The 16,279-nt window shown below is 40.7% G+C and overlaps 1 protein-coding gene across 3 annotated transcripts in view; it reads left to right on the forward strand.

Moving 5' to 3' along the window:
* The window catches only part of TFRC (transferrin receptor), a 77,217-nt gene that overhangs the window by 28,641 nt on the left and 32,297 nt on the right, over nt 1-16,279 (forward strand). For 2 of the 3 annotated variants that reach the window (XM_047874165.1, XM_047874167.1), the window contains exon 1: nt 10,329-10,333. The gene's annotated coding sequence lies outside the window, so the exon portion shown is untranslated. Of the gene's footprint in view, nt 1-10,328; nt 10,334-14,045; nt 14,066-16,279 lie in introns of those variants that run through there. The other variant, XM_047874163.1, reaches the window with a different exon arrangement.

Below are 16,279 nucleotides of genomic sequence, written 5' to 3' on the forward strand. Positions count from 1 at the left end.
AGCCCTCAGGCCTTGTGCTTCATCCTAGCCCAGGCCATCATGGGTTCTGGAGTCCGTTGACCTGGATTCAAATTCTAGCTGTACACCCTCCTAGTGGGGCAAATTCCTAACCACCCTAAGTTTTCTCAGCTGTAAAATGGGCACAATGATTACATGAGTGCCCACCTCATTGGGTTGATAAGGAGAATTGATGTACGCACAATGCATGGCACATCGTATGTGCTCAGCATGAGTCAGCTTTTGGCGCAAATCTCTTGTCTGCATCGTGATCAGCATAAGAGAAAGATATGCCTCTTATTATGTAATAGAAGTGGATATAATATAGAAGTGAGAAAGCTGGGGTTTGTTTTTAAATAATTACTTTCTTTTTCCATGGTTACAAAAATGTGGGAGAGGGAAACAGGAAGATGTTGGTCAAGGGGTACAGAATTTCAATTCTGCGAGATGAATACGCTCTGGAGATCTAATATACAACAATATGACTATGGTTAATGAGATTGTTTTATGTACTTGGAATTCGCTGAGAGGGTAGATCTTAAGTATTCTCGCCACAAAAAGAAAAGGAAACGGTAACTATGGGAGGTGAGAGAGATGCTAAGTGGTTTAACTGTGGTAACTATTTCACAATGTATATGTATATTAAATAATCTCTTATAATATATACCATTTCGAATTGTCAGCTATACCTCAGTAAAGCTGGAAAAAATGACAGGTTTTTTTTTTTAATGTTCAAAGTAATACACATTCATTAAGAAACATTTAATGAAAAAGAAAAAAGTTTTAAAAATTATCTGCTATTAACTTTCTGGGATTTTTTCTTCTATTCCTTGCCAACAACTATGTGTATATGTATGTATATGTGTGTGTGTGCATGTTTTAGCAACTTTATGCAATACAGTATTATTAACCATAGTCACCATGCTGTACATTACATCCCCAGGACTTATTTATTTATAACTAGAAGTTTATATGTTTTGCTCACCTTCACCCATATATTTTTTTAAACAAACTTTCTACTTAAAATTTTTTTTTTGATTTACAGAAAAGTTACAAGGATAATAAAGAAAGTTATACTTCACACCCAGTTTCTCCTACTGTTATCTTACATTGCTACTATACATTATCATATTTATCATATGAACCAAAGTTGATACTTTTTTTTTTTAAGTAAGCTCTACACCCTGTGTGGGGCTTGAACTCATAACCTTGAGATCAAGAGTCTCATGCTCTACCAATGGAGCCAGCCAGACACCCTGATACATTATTCTTAACTGAAGTCCATACTTAAATTTGGATTTCTTGGTTTTTATGTATGTTCTATTTCTGTTCCGGGATATCATCCAGGATTCCACATACATATAGTTACCATGTCTCGTTAGGCTCCTCTAGAATGCAAGAGTTTCTCAGACTTTTCTTGTTTTCAGTGAACTTGACAGTTTTGAGGAGTTCTGGTTAAGTATTTTGTAGAATGCCCTTCAGTTGGAATTTATCTGATGTTTTCCTCATGATTAGACTGGGGTTATGGGTTTTGGGGAGGAAAACCATAGGAATAAAGTGCCATTTGATCACATCATATCAATGGTACTATCAACATGACTTTTCACTGTGGATGTTGACCTTGATCACCTAGTTGAGGTATTATATGTAAAGTTTTCTTTTTTCTCCCCCTTTCATATGGTATCCTTTGGAAGAAAGTCACTATGCACACCCTATCCTTTAGGGGTAGGAAGTTCTTCTCTATGTCCTTAATGAAATAATATCTACATATATTGTTTGGAATTCTTCTGTCTTTTTCTACTTATTTATTTAGTCAATCATTTATTGGTATCAGTAGGATCTTGTGGGTATTTATTTTATACTTGGAGTTATAAGCCAGTATTATTATGCTATTTATTTTGTTACTGGACATTGTTCCAGTTTTGGCTATTGGGAGCTCCTTCGGTTGCCATGGACATATCCTTGTATGTTTTTCTTTGAGTACTTCCTTACTTTCTGGCACTAGCAGATGTTCCGTATTTATGTTGTATATTCCATGCCCCAGCCATTTCTCCAAGGAGCTTAGTTTCTTTTTATTGAGGAATGGTATTGGAAACCAAGATCTGGGCACTGGGTGTCCTCACTGTACCTGGGTGTTGTTGCTTCTAGGCTCTCTCAGTGGACAGAACTAAGAAATATATATGTATATGCTAATAGCTTTTTAGTGGATTCATTAGGATTTTCTATCTACAGAATCTTATTAATTACAAGTGGGAGATAGTTTCACTTCTTCCCTTTCAATCTGGATACTTTTTATTTATTTATTTTTTCTTGCCAAGTTGCATTAGCTAGGACCTCCAGCACATGTTGAATACAAGTAGTGACAGTAGGCATCTTTGTCTTGTTCCTGATCTTAGGGGAAGACATTCAGTGTTTCAGCACTAAGTATGATGTTAGCTGTGGTTTTTTAATAAGTGTTTTTTATCAGGTTGGGGTAGTTTCCTTTCATTTCTTGAGTGTTTTTTGGTCAATGTTTATTTATTTTGAGACAGAGACAGAGTGCGAGCAGGGGAGGGGCAGAAAGAGAGGGAGACAGAGAATCTGAAGCAGGTTCCAGGTTCTGAGCTGCCAGCACAGAGCCCGACACGGGGCTTGAACTCACAAACCGTGAGATCATAACCTGAGCTGATGTCAGACGCTTAACCCACTGAGCCATCCAGGCGCTCCTGTTGAGTGTTTTTACAATGAAAGGGTGTTGAATCTTGTCAAATCTTTTTCTGGATCTATTGAGATGATCATGTGGTTTTGGTCTTCTATTCTATTGTTATAGTATATTATATTAATTGATTTTCAGATGTTAAACCAACCTTGTACTCCTGGGATAAATCGTGCTTGGTCATGGTGTATAATCCTTTTTATATGTTGCTCATTTCAGGTTTCAAGTATTTTGTTGCAAATTTTTACATCTATATTCATGGGAGATATTGCTCTGTTTTTTTCCTATAAAGTGTTTGGTTTTGGTTTGAGGGTAATACTAACCTCATAGAGTGAGTTCGGAAGTGTTCCCCCTGCCTTTATTTTTTGGAAGAGTTTGTGAAGAATTGTTACTCTTTCTTCCTTAAATATATGTTAGAATTCACCTGTGAAGCTATATGGGCCTGAGCTTTTATTTGTATGGAGTTATAAAATTTCTATTTCAATTTCTTGTTATAAGTATATATAAATTTCTATTTCATCTTCAGTCAGTATCCATAGTTTGTGTCTTTCTAGGAATTTGCCCATTTCATCTAAATTGTCTAATTTGTTGGCATACAGCTATTCCTAGTATTATTTTATAATCTCTCTTATTTCTGTAATGTTGGTACTGATGTTCTCTCACTCTTGATTTTCATATTTTGAGTGAGTTTTTTCTCTCTTTTAATTTGGTCAGTTTAGCTAAAATTTTGTCAATCTTGATTATCTTTTCAAAGTACAAACTTTGGTTTGATTAACTTTATTGTTTTTATATGTGTATACCAATCTGTGCATACACATACATCCATAATTGTTACTATATTATATCCATCTGTGACTATATTAAGCTAAACACAGGTTCATACTGATATCTCCAACTCCAGTCTAGTATCACATAATTCATTCTAGCCTTTCCCCTTGCTCATCTGTAACTTCATACTGCAAGAGTAGTAAATTTGGCTCCCATTATCTGCCACCTACTTACTTATTTGTTTAATCCCAGTATATGCGTATAGTGGTTTCAGGATTGTTAACCCATATCTGCATAGGAAATAACTTTATCAATTAAAGTATAGTGCTCAGGTACAGTTCCTTTTGCCTTTGGTCTTACAATCTCCACTCATTTCCAAAGTCATTTAGGTCAACATCCACTCTCTTCAGTTAAATTATTATCATATATTTTAATAACAGATTCTTTTATCACAGTCTACATTCTACTCTGGGATTTCCCTGACCTAATTTTTTTTACATTAAGGTTGATTCCTTGTGCTATAAAGTTCTGTGTGTTTGAAAAATGCAGTCTCATGTAACATACAGAACAGTTTTACTGCCCTAAAATGCAGTTCATCTATTCAGCCCTCTCCACTCCCCACACTCCTGGCAACCACTGATGTGTTTTATATTTCTATAATTTTACCTTTTTCAGAATGTTATATAAATGGAATAGCCTTTTAAGATTGGCTCTTTTCACTTAGCAATATGTGTTTCATTTAGCAATGTTTTGTATGTTGTTGCATGAATTAATAGCTCATTCCTTTTTATTTCGGAATAGTATTCCATTGTATGGGTGTACTGGAGGTTTTTTTTTTTTTCATACCTTCACCTTTTGAGGACTATCTTGGTTGCCTCCAATTTTTGCAGATTATGAGTAAAACTGCTGTAAACGTTCATGTGTGGATTTTTGTGTACATAAGTTTTCAAATCTGTTCAGTAAATGCCTGTGATTGCCATATTGAATGGTAAAACTATATGTAACTTTATAAGAAATGGCCAGTCTGTCTTCCAGAGTGGCTCTACCATTTTGTGTTTCCACCAGCAATGAATGAGAATTCTTACACACTATGACAGAGGACTTTTCAACTAAAATGACTCCAAATCTAAATTTACGGCCCTCTATTAATCTTGCTCTTTACTGCTCTGATGGATCTAAAGCCGTGGGAAACCACAGGAAAGTAAGGGTGTGCCTGGGAGGGAGATACAGCCCCTTTGATGAATTTTATCAATCTCTTTGCCAATGGGTAAACTTATAAGCACCAGATGTCCAAGGACATCTCATTCTGCTAACAGTAAAGGACTATAGTCGCAGAGAGGAAAGGTTCTTTCTTTGCTAAACTGATAATCCCAACCTCTCATGTGAGATTTCCTCCAGGCCATGTATATTTTGCACCCCTTTCCAATAATCCACATGGTACCATGCTATAGGGAACTACAGATATTATATTTCTAAAACCAATACTTTCGTTAGCCTTTTTTTTGTTATTGATAGTAGGAAAAGTATAATTTGGGTTGAATATCTTAAGATAAGATGGTCCCTTTCTTATTATCTTTGAATTCTAACTGGAGATGAATCTTAAGATACAACTGCGATAGGAGCAAATAACTATAGCATCAGGAGTCCTGGCTTTAATGAGACTCAGTAGGACTGACAGGTACCAGGACACATTTGGGGTCAGGATGATCAGTGCACAGGAAAGACAAAAAGAATAATAATTTATTGGGGTGCCTGGGTGGCTCAGTCGGTTAAGTGTCCAACTCTTGATTTTGGCTTGGGTCATTATCCCAGGTTGTGGGATCGAGCCCCGTGTCCGGCTCTACACTGAGCGTGGAGCCTGCTTAAGATTCTCTCTCTTTCTCCCTCTGCCTCTCTCCCCTGCTTTCATTCTCTCTCTTTCTGTTTCTCTCTAAAATTAAAAAGAAAAAGAATATGAATAAGAAATTATCTGGGGAAGAGGGAAGGAGCCCATGGCAGAAGTGGATGAAGGGCCCCCTGGGCCTGAAATAGAGAAAGATGAAGGAAGTCGGTCTAGAAAGTCAGGAGGGGAGAACAATTGGGGTCTGATCTGAATGGAAGCTGAGAGTGAGAAGTTTGGGGAGAAGAATCTGGGCTTCAGTGAGTTTAGGAGTCATTCTGATCTAAAGTTTTGACAATAGCATCAGCAACAGCTAATACAGTTGATGCCCCTCTAAGGTGTCCACACCATTCTAAACACTTTACTGCATTATCTCACTCAAACCTGTGAGATGAGCACTATTTTATAGCATCATAGAGAGAAGAGATATAATTGGGGTTTGGAGAACTTAAGATACCTGGAGATAAGTACGTATCTCTAAGACACTTATCTTAAGATGAGATTTCAATCTGAGATTTTTGGTTCCAAAGGTGCCTTCTTTTTGTCTGTGGGCTCTTGAATACCTTCTGTGCTTTAGCTGTGGGGTATCAAAGTGCTCATGGCCTGCCCAGATGGAACCTTCCGGATTCCCCAGGCCTTGTTACCTCCAGGAGGCCCCCTACAGCCTCCTGGCCAGTCTTCCCTCCTCTGAACCCTCAGAAGTCCTTGTCTAACAGGTCCCTGGCAAGCACATGTTGCCTTGAGTTTCAGCTTTTGCATTTATTATGCAATTCCTGAATTTTTCACAATCTGCTTTTTCATTTTTTTCCCCCCTAAACTTTTTTTCTTTTCAAACGACTTTGTGTTTTAGAACAGTTTTGGATTTATAACAACACTATGAAGACAGTACAGAGTTCCTGCCTAGCCCCCACACTCAGTTTCCCCCATTATTACCTGTTAGTGTGGTGCATCTCCCTCTTGACCATTTTCGACACACTTATGTACATATCAGACAACTTCCAGAAACACAGTTTTGTTTGGAGTGTCTCAGCCTCCTCCTCACCGCTTAGAAACCATCACTCGACACAGGCCAAATATCATGGAGCCGGGCCAACGTGAAGTCCTTGCTCTTCTTCCAGGACAGTGATTTGGAGTGACATGCTGAGGTTTCAAAGCAGGACGTGTCAATATCTCTTTTCCTTCCTTGTGGAAACTTGAAACTCTCCCAAGAGTGAGCTCTGACAACAAACAAAAACAAAGATGGAGGTGCTGGAATCTCTTCTATGATTTTCACCAGCAGCACCCATTTTGTGATTATCTCTAATTCAGGGCAACTTGTTTGGAGAAGTCATCCAATGAACAGGCTGGTTTTGTCTGAGCCCAGGAACAAACCGATGCCAAAGGAGTGCCCTTCAATAAACACTTATCGAGCACCCACCAGGTGGCTCTGGGGAGAGTCCCCAGAACTGCCCTAAATCTGTAAAACACAGTGTTCTGGAGCAGGGAAGACAGGAGGCAGAGGCCCCAGCTTTGGGGAGGAGGATGTTGGGTTCTCTCTGGGACAGGTTGGATTTGAGTGGGTTATCCAGGTGGAGGTGTCCACAGGCACCTGGGAATAAAGATCTGGCACTTAGAGAGAAAAAGGACACAAATTGGTATTTGTACAGTGAGCAGAAGGAATCTCATTGTAGAGGTCCAGATGTGAGCATGTGGGTAGCTAACCTTCAACTCATCACGTACCTTCTCTCAGATAATTCATGACATTTGCATATCTGTTGCCCCCCTTGTTTTATAAATCTTCTTAGAAATTAGATAATGATGAAGCACTTCTATAGATCCACTGTGCTGACCATTTTCCTGTTTTAAGTGATACGCAAATATGAAACAAGGATGCTCCTCTTAATGTTTCAAAGGCTTTTGATGCTGCAGAAGTAGAATAATAGGCTGCTGGAAGAGAGATGAGTGATCAAAGAGAACTCAAGGGAAGCCTTCTTTTTTTCTTTCTTTCTTTTAAATGTTTATTTATTTTTGCGGGGGGTGGGGGGGACAGAGAATCTGAAACAGACTCTGTGCTGACAGCAGAGAGCCTGGTGGGGCTCGAACCCATGAACCGTGAGATCGTGACCTGAGTTGAAGTCAGAGCTACCCAGGTGCCCCTCAAGGGAAGCATTCTGAGGCAGCTGTTTATTGGCATAGTGCCTGACACACAGTAGATCCTCCATAAACATTAAATACACCATAAATAAGATAAGATGAATGGGAATGTGAACCCATAAAGGCTCACTCATTCACAGACTGATTCTCTCTATTCTGTGTACACAGGGAAAATGAGAGGTATGCCTCAGACAAGCAGTAGGGACTTGACAGATGGCTCCAAAGCAGCTCAGGCTTACAAACAGGACGATGTTATATAGTCTCTCTTGCAGAGGGATCTTGCACACAAGCCCAGATTGGTGCCTGCTGCCACTCAGACAGGATGCTGGTTTAGGGCTATTCATGACCCAGCCCAGTGCTAAGCAGCCAGAGAGAAATGGGTCAGGGCAAGGGCGGGCCTTCCAGGAGCTAATTGCACAGAGATATCCAGACAGGCTGAAGCAGCGGCTGCGGCTCAGTGTCTGAGGTCCTCAGGGGCAGAATCAGAGACTCACCCAAGGCTCGATCTCTAGGGAAGGGCCTTGGTGGGTCAGGGACACCTCAGGTCTAGGCTACCCTGGGGCAGAAAGGATAGTCTTGAGAGCCCATTCCCAGGCAAGGCCCAACAATGCCACCTGCACTATGCCCGTACCAGTCCTCCACAGCTCCAAGTGTGAGAGTCCTGACACAGAGGCCACCTCCCTCTTGCTAAATCGGGTGAATAAAAGGAAGCAGGTCAAGGCTGGTGCCCCCACTACAGCCAACCTTTAACTAGACTCCAAAATTAGATTCCCAAATGCGCACGCTGTGGTTTGTTTCATCTCTTGTGAGTGTGTGATTGGGCTGGCAGGGCGGGCAGGGAGGAGTGATATAGTAAAGCTAAGAGTTTTTGTTTGTTTGTTTGTTTGTTTGTTTGTTTGTTTGAAAGATGGGGGTGGGGTATTTGTGGTGGTGTTTGATCATTTTCGAAAAATCCTACCCTTGTTCCAGCCTTGGCTGGGTCTGCAGGAGAGGGTGGTGTTCCCGGGCAGAGTCTGCAGGGACTGGCTATCCAGCTGCTCTTTCCTGGAGTAACTCCGTGAAGTTCACAATAGGTCATTCCTCTAATTCAGTTTCAGAAACTCAATTTTTATCAGTTCCCCTATGGTCATTAAGAAATCTGCTACCCAACAGCACAAAACACTGATTCATCAGCCGTCTTCATTACTCTGTGCAGAGCAAGAGGGCTGCTGGCAAGGCTGAATCTTCATACTGGAGTCTAACATCCTCTCAGGAGGGAAAAGCCTCAAGAATTAGGATGAGTGGGTTGTTTGGCAATTGTGGAGTTCCAGCAAAGGATCTGAATGGTCTTAAGGGCTGTTTTATTTAAGCTGTGATCGCCCCAGGAATTGCCCTTGTCCACGGAAAAGCTTGGTAGAATATAAGCTGCTACAGTTAGAGAAAACAGCTGCCAAGCAGAAACCACTTTCAAGTCAGCTGGCCACACAGTGTGCCCTCCCTGTGGGGCGTGCTGGAGAAGCAGGCTAATGAAAACCTCTTTCCTCTACAATCTACTCAAATGTGCTCTGAAGCAACCTGGGCATCACCAGGGAGCTTGTTAGAAATGTGGAGTCAAGTCACAGGCCCCCACTGGGAACTTCTGAGTCAGAATCTGCATTTTAACAGACCCCCAGGAGACTCGCATGCACAGTATAGCTTAAGAAGCCCCAGGCTAGCGTCCAGGCTCCATGTGGATCTCAAAATCCACTTCAGTTTGATTCAACCTCAACACCTGCAGGGAACCTGCCTTTTCCTTAGTAAAGTTAAGGGTGGACCTGGGATCTCCCTCCGTTAATGCGGACAGCACTGGGCTCAGCAGGAATGCCTCCTGTTCCCTGGATTCTCTTTCCCTTTGGAGCTGCCACTGCCTACATTTGAGTCCTGTGTTGGACTTCATTACACAAGCCAGTGGGTCCCTTCAGATGCTTCTTTGTTTGAATCCAGTCTCAGAAGCGTAATCTTATGAGGTTTAGAAGTGGTTTATCAAGGGGCGTCTGGGTGGCTCAGTTGGTTGGGTGTCTGACTTCGGCTCAGGTCATAATCTCGCCGTTCGTGAGTTTGAGCCCCTCATCGGGCTCTGTGCTGACAGCTCAGAGCCTGGAGCCTGCTTCCGATTTTGAGTGTCCTTCTCTCTCTGCCCCTCCCTGCTCAGGCTCTGTCTCTCTCTGTCTCTCAAAATAAAGGTAAAAAAAAAAAAAAAGTGGTTTATCATGACTACATTTTAGCTTGGCTGCTTTCTGCTTACCTGGTTGTGGGCTGTGGACCTTCATGTCATCAATTAAGCAAATTCAAAATCTCACTGTAGCATAGGTTACTTCTGGGAAACGTTCTGAGAGATTGTTATTCCAGGCACACTGCACCTAGTGAGCTTGTCTTTATATCTTAGGGTCTTTTATTTTGTGCCGGTGACATCAAATTCCGTTACAAATTGGACTCAAACCTTCCTAAGATGAGTATGGTTGTAAGGTCCAGGCTGGAGTAAGTTACTCTACTCTGGGCACAGAGCTTCGACCATCTGCCTGTTGGACAGTGTTTCAAAATTCCAACATAAGATGTAGTGAAAGGTGGTTTTCAGATAGAAGATCTCAAAGATCTGAAGCTAGGCTATACCACTGAAAAAGCGTGGCACTTGAAGTCAATTGTTTTGTATTCTTTGTGCTTCCATTCGTTCACCTATAAAATGGGTATGCCTATTTCACGGGATCGTTGGGAGGCTAAGATACTGTGTGTGACACAGTAGAAGCACCCCACCCAGCGCCTGGACGGGGTCTGGGCTCAGTGAATGTTAGTCGCTCTATAACCCTGGCTCTGGGACACAGCTTCCCTACCATTTAAGAGACTGTGTGAGATGAACCGGGGCAAACCAGGCCAGCCCTCACAGATGTAGCAACCAAAAAGTTGCCTCCTTGACCACATTTCCATGTATGAGAAATAAAAATTTCATCACAATCATTTTCCAAACCAAGGGAACACTTGTCTACTTGTCTATATTAAGCTGAAGAAACCAAAAAGTTTCTGATGATACGGTATTTTTCCCGAACACTGGATGTGCTGACTTGGGAGTTAGATTTAATCATCTGCTTGCAAGTGTCTTCTGGACACATATGTTCATTTTCCCTGTTCACATCAGCAGCCACCGAGCACGTCACAGTGTTCTTTCAAAGGCCTCTTTAGGCAATGTTTGGCCACATGGCATACAGTTTACCATAAGTGTTCTTGTTTAAGATGCCAGATGTCCGCCATGGAGGAAGAGAAACTCCCAACAGGAGTGAAAGAATTGCCAAGTACAGATGTCCAAAGGAGGAAGATGAAAATAAGAAACACTAAACAGATGTGCTGATATTTTGGAAACAAAGTTAATATGATTCTTTTCATTCAGTAACTCTCCTTATCAAAGGTAGCATACATCGGGAGAATTTAAGGAAATCAGGATCTTGCAAGGACAAATATGAGCGCACTGCAATTCTGTTAAACATTTCCTCCTCAACATGAATATGAATCCAAATTTTGAAATGCAATTAAAGCTGAAATGAAAACTAAATGGATTCCCCAGACCCCCAAATATTGGATCTTCTCAAATTGTCCTACTTGGACAGTCTCTGAACCTCTTTAGTAAAGATTCTGCCTTGGGGAGAAGACTGTATGTATACAGTCAGCTGTGCCATGATTAGATTCGTAAAGAGATAGTAAAGTGGAGTTGTTTAGAACTGGGTTCAGAAGCTAGTTTGCCTAGGTTTGAATTCTGCTTATCACCACTTATTAGCCATTATGACCTGGGGCAAATTCTTTAACTTCTGTAGAATCCTAGTTTTTACACCTAGAAAACAGGGATAATGTTAATTGTTATTTCTAAGGATCATTATGAGGATCACATGAACTAATCCTAATACTGTAAAAGGATTAGAGTTGTTCCCAGCGCCCAGCAGATGCTCAGTAGTAAATCCTAGCAGCGATTGTTCTGTTATCATTCGGTGCTGATGGCGAGGACACTCCCCGATGCAAGCAGGCTACGCTCCTTTCCATCATGAGCTGACTAGACTGGTGATATACTGGGACAGACAGTCTTGTACAGTGTATCAGACTGCAACAGTGTATGGATATCACATTATCCATGGAAATGAGAGAAATGTGGGCTACTCGTACAATCAGCAAGTACATGGCAAAACTAGATTTTCAACTCAGGTCTCTCTGCTCCAGTGGCCAATCTGTTCCCATTAAACCCTGTTGAAAGGTCAGCATGAGTTGACAGTGTGCAGTGATTGGTAAGGTAGTGAATGGGGTGGCAGACAGATGGCCTTTGTAAAGGCGGTAGCCTCTAGGACAGAGGAAGGTGACGCTGTTCCACCTAGACTGGTCAAACCACGCTTCCAGGAGTGACCAGTGGGTGGGGGAGATGTGGAATTGTGTCCTGTGTTAGCCCTTGGAAGGGATTAGGATATTTAATCTGGAGAAGAGAAGACAGCTGTGGACATGAGAGCACTCTTCAAGCAATAGCAAATGGAGAAAGTAGAGGGAGCGACAATTCAGTTTAATACAAGCAAAAGCTTTCTAACCATCTGAACTATCCAAAGCTCTCTGCTTTGGGAAGTGACAGATTTGCTCTCATTGGAAAGGTTAAGGAGAAGCTGGGTAATCACTTGATGGTATGAAGCAGAGGGATTTTGTTCAATTAATTCAATATACATTTATCAAACGTCTGTTATAGGCCAGGGATGGTACAGGAGTTAAAGTTCCCGCCAAACTCGAAGCTCTATTTTGCCCAGATGAAACTAAATAGAACCTCATATTTTGCTCAAAACTCCAGCCGAGAACACTGGCAAATGGGCGTAAATATCCTTATAATCAACTTAGAAATTAATCATTCTGAATTCTTAATTAATTCTTATTAATTCTTCTTTCCTTGCCCTGAGTAACTTTTGCCACTTGCTCTAAAATAGGAGCAAACTTTTCCATAGTAACCTGGCTATTGCTCTTACTCTATGTTCTCCTGTGTAAGCTTCCTTTTAGTACAGGGGAAACAAAAAATGATTTAGTCAGCAGAATCAGGACAGGAAACTGAAGGTTCCCAAGTACATTTTTAAAGAAAAAAAAAATGAAAAATAAAATGGAAAATAGTACCAGCCTCAAATATGTGAGCTGACAATCTACCTCCATTCTCTGGAATGCATCCTGTTCCAATGTGCAGAGCTCCACATTTTTATTTTATGACTCTGGTCCTAAAGTGATTGCCCTAGGCTTAGGATTCCAAGGTAAAGAAAATGGATACAGTTTGTCAAATAGGAGATGTGGTCAGGGCTGAATGTGGGTTAGGGTGGCTTCTGTGGGGGTTGCTATGAACACCTACTGTGCGATAGGCAGAGCTCTGCTGTGATTGGCCGAAGTGCGTGCCAGGATTTGAAAGCATTTGAAAATAGTTTATGGGTGTTTTCTAACTCATAAAACCTCAATCAATATTTGCAGAAGTGTGGGGTGGTAGAAAGTTGAAACAGTGGGCAAAGTAACAGGGAAAAACCTTGGGAGTTGAAATTTAACTTTGAGCAAGTCATTTGTCCTGTTCACTAACAAGACTTGTGCTCTGAGACAGGAGATGGCCTCCGAGTGTGGTTTTCAAACATAGGTCACAGCCCATTGAGATATCAATTTAATGGATTGAAATCAACATTTCAAAAATTAAACGGAAAGCTCCATAGTGTTTTGTACATAGCAAAGGTATTATTTCATGAAACTCTTATTTCTTATGAACACACACACATAAACACACATACACACACAAACATATACACACACATGTATACGGAGTTGTGAAATAAAATTTTACCAAAAGTTTAAGCATTGAGTGCCATCAAAAATATTTGATACTGGGGTGCCTACGTGGCTCAGTCAGTTGGGTGTCTGCCTCTTAATTTTGGCTCAAGTCATGATCCCAGGGTCGTGGGATGGACCCCACACTGGGCTCTGCACGGAGCATGGAGCCTGCTTAAGATTCTCTGTCTCTTTCCCTCTGCCCCTCTCCCCCACTTTCTCTCTCTCTCTCAAATAAAGTAAATAAATAAATAAATTGAATCTAAAAAAACTAAAAAATTTTTTGACCCTAAGAGACCCCATTTAGCATTTGGACCATAGATATGACACCAGAAGGAACAAATGGTTTTGGATCCTCTGTTAGTGAGTTGGCATATTAATGTGTTTTTTAAAATTGTGATAAAATATACATAACATAAACAGATTAATTAATTAATTAATTTTTGAGAAAGAGTGAGTGGGAGGGCAGAGACAGAGCCAGGCACAGGATCCAAAGCAGGCTCTGCGCTGATAGCAGCGAGCCTGATGCAGGCTTGAGCTCACAAGCTGTGAGATCATGATCTGAGCCAAAGTCCAACACTCAACTGACTGAGCCACCCAGGTTCCCCCAAAAAGATTAATGTTTTTAAATGTAAGAAACAAAGTACTAAAACAAAGAACCTCCCACCTCCAATTTGCATCCTCTTGTACCTTTGGGTTTATGATGCCTTTCCCCCTCCTCTACTCACCTTTTTTTTTTTTTTTTCTTCCTAGGTTCCTGGTCTATAACTAAGGTAAGAGGTGTACATTTTGACTTTGATCTTATGGGACAAGCAGCCAAAGTTCCCTCTTGCTGCATCTGTGCCTGAGTTAGAGAGGAGAATGTGTCTACATGCAATTGTACATTTCTGTTAAAAATAGGTTATTAAAAACAGTTAAACAGAAAGATTAACTAGAATCTACATAGGCATATAATTTGGAGCAGGATTTAGAGAACTACAGGTATGTCCTAGTGGGCACATCAAAGCCTTATGTATCTTTTCAGATCTGGACATTTCGCTGTTATAGACCCCAGCTTGCTTTTATTTTTGCTTGTATTTAACATTTGCATCCTTGTTATCTGTCTTTTAAGTATAAATTCTGTTTCCCCATTTGTCTTCTGTGTCCCCTGTCTTTTCAGAGGTATAGATTTGTCATATCTGCTTATGAGTCTTTGCCTGATGCACAACACTACTACAGTAAATAATAATAATAATGGCATTCTTCTCAGCCATTACCAATGAGTCTTTTTTTTTTCTGTAATCAGGATATTGAAAGCCGTTAAAGACAACTTTCCTTTTCTTAAGTAATAGTTGCTTAGAACTTTCCCATTTCCAGGCTTTTCCCCACTCTGGCCACATTTACTCAGGTGGCTTGGGCTCTGAACTAGCTGCACATTATATCTGTATAACTGTGTGGTTTAAGGAACTTTCCTACTTTTTAATTCACTGGCGAAGGAAATAAAAGGGTGTTATCTCCATGTGGCCAATGGGGAAACTGATACATGGAGCCATTAAACCCATGTTTCTACACCACAATCGGTAACAGCTCTGAGACCAGTTGCTGACTTCTAGGCTGGGATGCCTTTTCACTATGTCAGTGGCTTTTCTGGCTTGTTTTTTTCCTGCAATTTCTCCTTCACCAAATAGCAAGACTTCTGCTTTCATCTCCAGGTGAAGAAAAAAGGGAGAGGGAGAGAATTTTATAGCTGATGACTCCTGTACCCTTTTCTCCACCAGTAATTCCCCTGATGTAGCTGTCAGGTATTTCTGTAGACTAGGGTCTTTTAACATTGGCATGCCACAGGCTCGTTGTCACTTCAGAATCTTTGCGCAAATCATTCTCCTAGGCTGAAAGCCTCATTTCTTCTTCTTCATTGACCTAAAATCCTACACTAGTCTGCAGACATCTTCCATGTTACTTTTCTGCCTGACTCTGCTCCATCCCACCCAGGCTGACTCCACCAACGCTGACCAAAGTCTATTATGTGCCAGTTTACTGTGTGTTTTTAGGAGCTTGCGCCTGCCATATCTCATTTAAACACACAGAAAATCTGCAAGGCAGGTATTTTAATCCCATTTTCAGTAAGCATTACTAAGAGAGATGAATTTTGTCTGAATGACCCATCTGTATGGCAGGGCAAACATTTAATTACCTAACACCTGCTCTTCTTATAGTCCTGTGAAATATCCTCTTCCCATTTAAAGCCCCAGGCCTGTCTCCCATTCCTTAGCCTAGCATGGCATATAAGCCGCAATTGTCCAGGATGGAGGAAAAAATTTTCCTTTCCCCAAACTGCAAGAATTTCAGTTCTAAGGTCTCTTACGTCTGAAGAAGATTGGACCTTGAATAATAGCCATTTCAGTGAGGCCAGATAGTTTAAATAAAGATGATGAAAAGCTGATGTCATTACAAGCATCCAAATTATTGGGTCTCCAGAAGTGGGAGCTAATGTAGTGTAATAATGGCAACAGCAATGACTACAATGAAAATCAGATTAAAAAAGTAAGATGTTGGACCATTTGTATGGAATACCAAACAAAGCAAACTTGCCTCTCAGTGGGTATAGATTCTGCAACAAATCAAGACAAATTTATATTCATCTACTTGAAATTGCAGAGGAGGGAGAGCCTGCAAAGCTTCTAGGGAGAAAGGGGTAGTAAAGGGAATTTAATTCCATAGTGTCCATTGTTGCTAATAAAAGATATGAAATTAAAAATATAATTGACATACTGTTTAAAGTGGTGTCCTCTTGGTTGTTTCATTTTAGTGACTGTAAATTCTTTCAGGTTACCTTTAAAAAAATTTTTTTTTCATTATGGTAAGTGTACTTTTTAATTCCCATTCCCTACTTCTCCCATCCCCCCTCTGACTCCCCTTTGGTCACCATTAGTTTGTTCTCTATAGTTAAGAGTCTGTTTCTTGGTTTGTCTTTTTTTTTTCTTTTCTCATTCATTTTATTTCTTAAA

This window comes from Prionailurus viverrinus, chromosome C2 (genome assembly GCF_022837055.1).
Source record: "Prionailurus viverrinus isolate Anna chromosome C2, UM_Priviv_1.0, whole genome shotgun sequence".
Classification (NCBI taxonomy): domain Eukaryota; kingdom Metazoa; phylum Chordata; class Mammalia; order Carnivora; family Felidae; genus Prionailurus; species Prionailurus viverrinus.